At 38.7% G+C, this 10,839-nt stretch overlaps 1 long non-coding RNA gene across 1 annotated transcript in view; it reads left to right on the plus strand.

The window, feature by feature from the left end:
* LOC135575353 (uncharacterized) overlaps positions 1–6,994 on the plus strand; it is a 53,311-nt gene extending 46,317 nt beyond the window's left edge. Inside the window, exon 3 of the long non-coding RNA XR_010465937.1 lies at positions 1,927–6,994. This is a non-coding gene — a long non-coding RNA (uncharacterized LOC135575353). The remainder of the gene's footprint in view (positions 1–1,926) is intronic.
* Positions 6,995–10,839: the final 3,845 nt, after the last annotated feature.

Genomic DNA, 10,839 nt, shown 5'->3' on the forward strand with positions numbered 1-10,839 from the left:
TAGCAGAGAAAGAAAGCTGTCTTGTTATATTATATGCTAGCCAGGAGTCAGAGCATTAAATCAGTGCAGTGGTTTCTTTGTTGTTATTACCAGCAATACATTGAGGATAAAAATAGCAGTCTCTGGAGAAATCAGAGCTGAAAGGAAGGTTTGAAACATATACATATTAAATTTTAAGTGCATTAATTACTGCAAAAGTATGTAACTTTTATTATAACAGGTGGTATATGGATGCCAGGTTCAGTGAAGCAGACTGCTCTGCTTTTTTTAACACTGTTCAAATTGTGCAGACAACATACAAATCAAATTAATTCCTGCAGCAAGAAAGAAGAACCAATTTTTATTTACAGGGGAAAATGGTTCTTTTTCACTGCCAGCTCGAGACGTCAGAGTATTTGTTCACGGGAGTAGAAATATGAGAGTTACAAAATGAACAAAGCCAAACAACAGCCTCTCCGCTCCTCCCTCCCTTCCACTTTTAGAATAGACGTATTTTCTTATAGGTCATGATCCAAAACTGGCTCAAATCCATGAAATACCACCAGAGCCTCTTTAAAATGCCTGCCCTCTGCACAAGAGTAGATAGTCTTCTGACCCCACAGGAGACCTGTGTGGACATGTTCATTTGCATTTGCTTTAATGACAAACTGAACTTTTGTTCATGAAGTGCAAATGGAAGACAAGCCACAGAATTTACCTTGTGGGTTAAAACAATGTCAGATTAAAACCTGTCACTGATGTCCAGATACCATTCTTTACAACCTGGTGGCTAAGCATTCTGCTTTTACAATTTGGAGGGTTTTTTTAGATAAATATGTATTTTGGTGTTTGTCTTCTGGATTAGTCTATTGTGCACCACAGTCTGGGTTTCCATCCAAAATTAGAGACGTGTGGACCATGATGTATCTGTGCCAGAACAGTGAGACAGGGCAGGTATGTGAGGCAGGGAAACACAAACGATATGTAGCTGGCACTAGGCAAAGGCTCGTGTTAGAATATTCTGTTCAGAACCATCTGTGCACTTTTTCACCAAGCAACACAAACGTTTCTCAAGTGGAGAGGTCTTTGTAAGTCTCCATATTTACAAAAATAGTCCAATTCTGAGATACATTGAGATTATGTGTATTTTTAAATCCTGAAACACCATAGTCCTTTGTGAGAATGTGTAGTTTTGAGTCGCGTGTATACTTCAGAATAGCACTTGGACAAATTAGGCAAGTAATGCCTTGCTTTCCCATTTTATTGACTTTCCCCCTTAAAACCTGCATATAGACAGAACTGACTTATTTTTACTGTGAATGAAAATTAATGTAAAAGATATTTTACCCAAATAACCCCTACTTCAGATTGTATGCAGATAGTAACAGTACAAAGCCTCTGCATACATATCTTGTTCATATTCCCTGGTTATTATCCGGTGATATTTCAGACACACAGTTGTGAAGATGTGTGTTTATACTTGTTTGGGCTCAGACTATGTGAATTATTTGGTTGTGAACAAAACATCAAAGGAGACAGAGCGGATATTGAATTATTTTTGTTTATGCCAGCTATCACTGGAGGCTTTGGGGATCACAAATATGCTGTATGCCGGTAGTAGGAAATCCGCTACTTTTTCAAAATTTTGAGTTTGCAGCCTTCTTGAGAGTGTCAGTTTTCACTATTTCCCAGTGAAAAACTGTGCTGAGCACTCTTTGCTCACACCTTTCTCTCTGCTGCACTCTTCTCCTCCTCCCCCATTCAATAATGCCCTTTGCTCTCCAGGTATATTAAGCACAGCATGATTACTCGAGAGATTATTTTCTCCTTTTTTATTGCTTTTGAATCTTTATTACTGCTCATTAGAATGTTATTAACTTGGCTTCAGTTATGACAATATTCAACACCTGCTTCATATAACGAGCACATTTCCTTTCCCTTCACCAGCACTGCACACCTGGGCCTTGAATTATTCCCTTTGGCTGAGTTGAAAGGAGCCTGAGAGAGTTGGTCCTTGATTTTTCTGAGGTAAGAGGCTTTTCATTTGTGACTCGACATGGATCCTGTTATTATTGATTCCGCAGTACGCTTTTCATCCTGACTGTAGGTAGTGACTGACACTGACAATTAGTTTGGAAGAGCAGTGACGTGAGTGGTATTTCAGTAGAAAAAAAAAGAGGCAGGGTTTGGGCTGCTTTTAACTGAACCAGCTTGTTTGCTGAAAAATCTCCATGGTGAGAACATAGACGTGTACAGACCTGGCTGTGGCTTGACTGAAGCGTGCAACATGACAAAGGCCAGCGGTCCTCTGGAGCTCGAGCTGTGTTTCACTTCCAACACTGTTATCAGAAGGTCAGAAAGAGAGGGTCACTACTGGTTTTTATTTGGGGAAGGCTAAGCAAAAGCCAGGATTTCTCTCCTTATAAGTAATGTTTCTGAACCTGATGCTACTAAATGCTTGTGAAGTAGAAACCTATAAGAAAAAAAGAAAAATCAGAGAAGAAAAGGAGAACATCAGATGAGATTATCCTCTGGTAACATATGTTATCTGAAAACTGAGGAAAGCTGCATTGTTTGGGACTATATTGCATAGAAATACTTCCCCCGCTCTCTGGTGATGGTTACAGCTCACAAATAAAGACCACAGGTGTTTTCTCTTCAGGGTTTCTGTTTTTCCCTTTATTTAGTCTGAGCTTTTCAGTTCTCAAAGATGGAATGGAAGCACAGCAACATCCCACAGAGAGGAGAGAAAGGGCAAGGGAACAGGGACAGGATATAAATGTCTCCATACAATTTAGATTTTTCTTTTTTACCAAATTATGAAGAAGCAGAGCTTCTGTATCTCATGCACTGATAATTTTGAACCAGTGTTGTGGGAGTAGTCAGCAACTGCAAGGAAACAAGATGCAATTGAAATTCTATTCATACCAGTGTGACATACAAGGCAATTGGAGAGTAACGTTGTAATAAAGAATAAATTTCATAGCCCCTTTTATCCATTAAAATTAGTCATTTACTTAAACAGGTTTTGGATCAGGTCTAAATGCCAGTACATATGAAACTCATATGTCTTCCTTTTTCAAATGTGTGCCAAAATTCTTTAAAGCTGGAGAAAGCTGTATTTCTTCCCAGGCTTTCTGCTATTTTTTTTTTTTAATCAAATTCATATATGCAAATAATGAATTTCTAAATGTATGGTTTGATATTGTAAAAGTAGGAAAATAAATTAATTTGGTTATCTTCTAAAAGGACCCTGTTGTCAAAGGAAATTTGGCATTTCTTTAGTAAACTGAGAAATTATCATTTGAAGTCGTAGTTTATCTGCTATGCATTAGGTTACCTTTAAGTAATTATAAAAATCTTAACTAATCAGCATTTTGAACTGGAAAATCATTTTGAATTGAAAAATAAAGTGTATATTCTTGGAAATGTAGCCACCAAACATATACTTTTTTAGCATTCAGACTGGAATGGTTGAGGTCTATTCAAGAAAACTTAACGAAAAACTAATGGTTGTTGGATGTCTTTTTGCCAGTTTATACCCAACTGCAGAATTTCTCTTGATAGTAAGAGGATATGAAATGTGGACTGTTTTTCAACTTGAAATACGAAAAAGCCCAGAGACTCTAGAAAGGAATGCCACTGTGGAATGATTCAGCCAATCTGACTTTGCTTGTAACAAAAATCCAGCAACATCACATCTTGGTATCCTTACAGAGACCCTAAGTGGAACCTGTACTTCTTTTGGGGTTATAACAAACCTTTTGAAACCAAAGGGATGCTCCTTTTGTTTGTCTCATTTTCAGAAGAGCTGAGTTTTCAGAACTCAGCTGAAGCTACTGAGGATTAGGTAACTCTGAAAGTCAGAATCCTGGAAAAAAACTGCTATAAGGAGGAGGATGACTATGTGATGTCCTTTTGTTGATATATGTTTTGTTTTCTGAAAGGAAGGTTGATGGAATTTACTGCTTATCTGTTGATGTCATAGGAATGGAAAGACCATGTGTTAAAATATATGACTTCTTTGCATATATATGCATTGTGAAAATAGGAATTGTTTGAAAGTAGTGAACAGGTATGCGTGGCATCTAGTAGACAGAATTTTAAATTTTACAGCAAGTTACTAGGCAGCTTTTAAACTTTCCACTATTTGTGGATACATTAATTTTCTAGGCACTATAGGATGATAAAAAGATCAGGATTTTTCTTTATAGCCCCCGCTCTTTGACCCAATCTGACTGTATATCTTGATGTCTGGAAGCATGAAAAGATTCAAGGCAGGATATTTTCATCTCAGGTCAACTTTCTCTGGTACTTAATGCATACAAAGGAGGCCTTCAGGAGGTTTCGCACACACTGGAGAGTGATGCTGGAAAGTATATGCTTATGACAGCTCTAAATGTAACATTTGTCACTGGGAATCCTTCCCAGCTGTACACTATTTTCTGTTGCATTTCAAAGGAAAAGAAGGAAAGGAAATTCTCAGATGACCAACCCAGGATGGCACTAATGGTTTTCTCTCCCCTGGGTTTCATGAGGCCAACTGCTGTTGAAGTTACCCATGTAAGTGTGTTAGCCATAAGTATTAATCAATATTTGTCCATCTGAACTAAAATTGAATTAATAGCAGCCTTTAAAATAGAGATCTGTCTCCCATTATATACCTTTTTTTAATTTTATGTTTGTCATCCACTGATAGTGATGGATATTTATGTACACAGTTTTCTTTGCATTTCTCACCACCTGTCTTTTGCCCCTATTAATTCATAATAACATGATTATTAGTCACAATAATAGCTGGAGTAACTGATTGTGCTGCTGGAATGGAGGTTATACCAATTTTTCTGTAATAAGCTGTTTTTTTTTTTTTCCTTTCCTTTCTCTTCTCTCTCAAGGCTGTAACTCAGCCATGAAGCAGCTAAGAGTGAGGCAGCAGAAGGTCATAATTTGGGAAAGCTTTTTATTTTTAAAGAAATATTGATACAATGGAATGACTGTTTTGAAATTAAAATGAGGCAACAGGCACTTTTTTTTGTTGTTGTTTCTTCTTTTGGATGAATTTTGTGTCTCAGCCTAATAATGGCTTTTTTTTAAGCAGAAAAGAAAAAGTGACTTTTTCAGCATGAAATGCTGTAATGCAGGTTGCTTCAAAAATAAAATGGATGGCTATGGAAGTAAGTTTTTGGGGAGAGAGATGAATGGAATTATTATGTTATTAAAAAGTAAATTTGGAAATAGGAGAGATATCTGCATTTAAACATAGTTACGCAGCTGGCAGTTCGGCAGGGAAGGCTCTGAAATCCAGGAAGACTGAGGAACAACTGTTCCAGCATCTTTACAGAAACCTCTGATTCCTTTGCTCTCCTTTTAGAGAGGAAATGCAACATTTATCCATTTAGACTTTGGTAGAGCAGCCTCAGGTGTCCAGTGCTGGGCTGGTTTTGTACTTCTGTTAAGCAAGGTATGTTACACAAATCTCTAAACCCTGGTTCTGATCAGTGGGGCTGGAGGTTGGGACGTGGGCTCCTGGTGGCAGTTACAGCCATGGCTGGTGCTCTGTGGTATTGCAGAATTACTGTATCTGTCTTCTCCTCTTTAAATGCAACTTTTGTAATGCTTCAGTGAATCCTACAGCTGTAAAAGGTACCAGCATGGCACCACTAAAACACAGAAATTAAACTTCTCAGCTGGCCGAAGTTCTTATGGATTCAGTGGCTCCTGAGAAGCCACAGCTGTTTACAGAAGCTATTTATTAATATCTGCAGGCAAGCAGAGGAACTGCAGAGGCAGAGCAATTATGTTATGAGCTCGTCCGTTCTCAACAACTCGTACCAAGAAGTTTATGAAGGGAAGAGTAAGGACAACTGTGTGTCTCAGTGTGGTTGGATCCTGCTGAGATGCCCAGCTGAAGTGCTAGAGGTAAAAAGAATGTTTTGTTGTAGGCTGGAATATTGTTGGTTTTCTCTTTTTTCCTTGGTAAGGACTTAGTACATTTTAGGACAGCTGATTTGTTGGCTGGGGCACTGATGCCAGAATATAAAAGTAAATAACATTTTGCCTGTCCTCAATTTAAGATGCATTTTTGCTTTCTCACCTGTATTGGTTATGGCTTTTTCTCAAACACCAGGAGATCTCCAGAAGACCACATCCTCCTGACTACTGCCACCGTGCCTGAGTGCGTCTGAATTTCCTTGCTCTTCTTTTGAAAATACTCATTTTCAAAGATATTTTTATATTGGAGATGGCTCATGCAGAAAGCCCTAATGATCTTTTTTGAGGCAGACTGTGGTAATTCACACAGTATCCTGTCCATCCCATCCTCTGCTTCATGGGTCTTCTAGCTTATAGAAATGCCTCTTCAGATTTCTGGGTGTTGTGAGCATCAGGTGACACACAGCTGATACATTTTCCATTCAGAAAACCAGTGTCTTGTCTGCGCAGGGTCCCATTTTTTTCATAATTCAGCATGAGATAATTGGTTTTCTGCATAAAATACCTGCATGTTTCTAAAACAAACAAAAAATACTTTACGGACCAGAAGGCTTTGCTAATCAGTGTGTAATGTGCAATATAAAAGCATTTGCTAGCTGTTGCTCCTGGAAAATCTGAAGGCTGAAAGAATTACACCATAACTACAGAGCCTGAACAGTTTTGTTTGGTTTCCTTTCTTTTTCATATATTTCATTATGCTTCCCATTATTCAGACATGCAGAACAAACCAGGATAAATGGCTGGAAGCCTAAATCACCAGTGAAGAGAAATGGTATTTCTCTTTATTCTGCAAAAGGCAGATGAAGGAATAATACCTTAAAAATTGCATTTTGGTAATGTCTTATTTTTCTCACTGTTCCTATGTTTCCCTTCTGATTCCACGGAGAAATCTGTTCATTGATTTTTATTTTTTTTAAAGTTTCTTAACCTGGAACCTCTGTCTGTACACAGTCTGCACACAGCTTCATGTACAGGCACCATCCCACCCCTCCTCCCAGGTACCATTTCTCTGTCCTTAACTGCATTAATTTCCACTGCTATATGTATATTTTCTAATGCTATTAGCTGCAGTGATCATAGTACAATAATGCTTTCCCAATAGAAATGTTTATGGCAAACTATGTTATTGTTACAGAAACAATCACTCTATTTCGATTTGTATGAGGAATTGACACATTTCCTGCAGACTTTATTTTCATTTCCCTTAGATATCATGAAAGTCAAATCAAATCACCCCCAGTTTATTACAGAATTTAACACCAGCACAACAGCAACACCCGCTATGCACTTGTTTGAAACTGCTTTTTAAAAGACAGTTACATCTCTCCCCCACCTCCTCCTTTGAATAAAGCAGTAACCATAAAGAAACAAGGATTCTAGTACAGGAGGATAATTAGAACAGCTTCTTAGTCTGTTGCCTGCAAACTGGCTCCTTAGCCTATTAAAAGGAGTTGGAGCCTTCCCGGTGTGTTTGTGTGCTCTGGGTCAGACCTGAATTTTCTGGAATAAGCCATCTCTGGTGGGCAGGCAGGCTCGATTTGCTTGGGAGAGTTTCCTTTACAGTGCCTTAACCATATTGTTTGTCAAGCTTAATATGTTTTCCTGCATTTTGATATGTTTGAAGTGTTTATCAGACAAACTTACAAATTAAGTTTTATCAGTCTTTCAAATGCCAAGACCTTTTGTGTTTTCTCTCCACATGTATACCAAATAAAATTACTGCAGCAAGCAATGCTGGGAGATGAGCCAGAACATAGCTCTGATTGATACTTTGAACCTATTTCTAGATTAAAAATATATATAAATATGAAAACATTTAATAATAACCTTTTTCCTGGCTGAGACGATGTGCTTAGCATTTTATTCTCCTGTTTGTGGGCTACTGGTTTTATTTCTGAGGTTAGGTTTCGAATGCTTCATTCCTCAAGCCACACAGATATGGACATTATTTTATTTGATGAGCTATAGGAAAATGTATTTACAGCTATACTAGTATGGTTATAGCAGCAACACAGGTTGTTATTCATGTGGTCAGGTGGTGATGTGGTAAACATGGCTGTAAGTTACTGCACAGTAATTCTTTTTGTCAGTGCAGTTGGCTTGGAGACATTAAAGACTCCCTGCAAAAATAATATGTAGCATTTCACAGCAACTAATCTAACTTGCATGACTTGCATCAGCACTACAGCTCCTCTTAGCTCTCTTGCTGGCTGAGATGTGCACTGATATTATGATTTTAAGGCAACCAAGAGGGGAAAGCTTGTGGTCTCTGTGTATGTCATAGTGCGTCACTGGTTGAGGAAACTCGCTGGTGCACATCACCTGTGATCAGATGGATTTAAACAGAAAATTAGGGTGTTATATGAGAACTTCTTCATGGCAAAAATGGTGACATTTCATGTAACATGTTTAAGCAGAGAACTCATGAGTACAGTGGATTGCAGAGGTGAGCAACTGTTGACTCAATGCAGGGCCAAGGTGGAGAGACTTTACACTCCCAAGTCATGAATCAGAGGCTATTTTTGGAGCTGGAATATTAGATGTGACAGACTTACCAGAATGACAAGGCAGCAAGGCCATCACTCAGAATACACAACCGCACAACAGTTTCCTTTATTAGATACTGTGGCTAGGCAGTGCTGTTATCCTTTAATAAACTATGCTGCTTACTGTCACATAGTAGGAATGTTTCTGCATAATTGTCTGTACATCCAGCTGTAACTCAGGTGACTTGGAGATGCCTAATGCTGGCAGCACACAAACTTTGCAACTTTTGTTTTGCAGCTTTTAAAATGTGGAAATATTAGACAAACCCAACTAATACAGGGAGCTCACAGATTTAATATGAAGCCTGAAACACTTGCAAGAAAGAAACCTTAACAATATTATTTCTTCACTGATAAGATCCTCAAATCCCTTGCAGTTGAAAAATTACAGAGGATTTAAAAGACTTCATGCTTCAGGTTATAAATTGACAGTGAGCCAGTCACAGTGAGAAGTTCTGTCTTACAGGGACACAGAACCACTATTACTTCAAGCTTTCTAATTCTCTGCAACCTAAGTCTTGACAGATGACTGCAAAGAGAAGCCAGAAATGTCACTTGTTCCACTCCCTATCATGGTTTAGTTATTTACTTAAGTGCTTCCCACACCCTCCTCTCAGAGAGATGAAAGACTAATGAAAATGGAAAGGAAATCTCTGTCTTGAAAACACAGTGAGCTCCTCCTGAGAATCTGCTTTGCTGAAGTGCAAGGGTGACTCCTGAGGGAGAAAACCATCTGGTTGCTATAATACACTGATTGGGAAACCACAGAAAACAGGGTGTTCTGCCTGCTGGGCTGCTGCAGCACAGACTTTGGGATAGGCAAGCAGAGAATATAGTCAATGCAATAGGCTGAAGCCAGTCTATAGCTCAGCAGCCACCAAAGGGCACAGCCCCGTTACAAGTTCCTGATGCACCTTTTCTGCCTATTAGATCTCATGCATTTATGTGGAGATCCCACGCAGCTGAAAACCAACCCTGAGGTGGTGGTGGTTTTATGAGCGCTAGTACCAGCAAGAGGGAAAACAAGAACACACAGGCAGCAGCAGAGAAAGGAGCATGTCTCTCGGGGCTGCAGGGATGAAGATTTGCTTATTTTGTGCAAATGTACCCACTGACTGCTCCAGTAGAATTGCCTTAGAGAAGGAATTTTTCACCCTCTTGCTTAGACTGTGAATTCTGAGTTGTGCCATTCAGTTACACGGCACAGAACCTAAAGGGTTTTGAGCTAACAATAAATAAATTTTGGTGGCATTGTTATTTTAATAGGCAATATCTGGAATAAAGGCAGAAGAGGTATCTAGGAATAAATACTTACTGTAGCTAACTTTCATGCAAGTCTCCTTTTCAGTTAATTTCAGGTCCCAGTATGTTTAATAATAGAATAGGCCTCCTAAAAGAATTTTTGCAGATATGTAGACTTTTAAATTTTTTTCCAGACACTTAATTCCCTGAAATAACGTCATCCCCCAAGCAGACTAAATGGGTCCATCAACACCAGACCTCAAGCAAGAGCTCAGGTGGAGGTGAGCCATAGTCATTACACTGAAATGAAAGCAGCTGTGTTGACTTGCACAAGCTGAGAATCTAGTGAGGTGCATAGAAATGGTTTCTTTAAGTGGTATCTGGGATAGAAAAAAAACCCACATCCCTGGAGACAGCCTAGAAACTCACACTAGGATCATTTCTTGCTGTAAGTGCAGGGAGCGATTTTCTCTGGCATCTCTGCTGTAGACCCTGAAGTGCAGCAAGGTCTTCAGGCAGAGTCTCTGGTGTGTTGAGTCAACACATCAGAACTCATGGGTACTTTCAAGAAAGTGTTACCTAATGATGCAAAAGTGCTGACTTCTGCATTTATGAAAAAAGGGAGTGCTAATTTAATGAGTGCATCTATCTCATAACTAGTTTCCTCCATGGTTTTTTTTTTCTCTTGGTATTTGTTACACTCTGCTTTCTTAAAATAATTCTTATTCTAAGTCTATCAGGATGGTTTTATGCATAAATGTTTTACATTTACGTATTTCATAGGTATATAGCAAATAAATATTGGCCTCCCCTGAGGAAAATAAGAGCATTATTTTATCTAAATATAAATTTTCTACATGGATTACTTCCTATATCCAGCAGCTCCGCTGACTCATGGTTTCAGTACTTTTATAAGGGTTTTTAGCACAGCCTGTATCTGTAAGTGCTTTTGAGACCTTAATCAGGGCCTCATAAGTAGTATTTTCCCCTAATGGAAAAGAGAAAACACATGGATCAGCCACCTGAAAGGTATTAAGGGTAATGGTTCTGGGGTAGTTAATAGGCTGCATAGATGAGATGA

Source organism: Columba livia, chromosome 13 (assembly GCF_036013475.1).
Source record: "Columba livia isolate bColLiv1 breed racing homer chromosome 13, bColLiv1.pat.W.v2, whole genome shotgun sequence".
NCBI lineage: Eukaryota > Metazoa > Chordata > Aves > Columbiformes > Columbidae > Columba > Columba livia.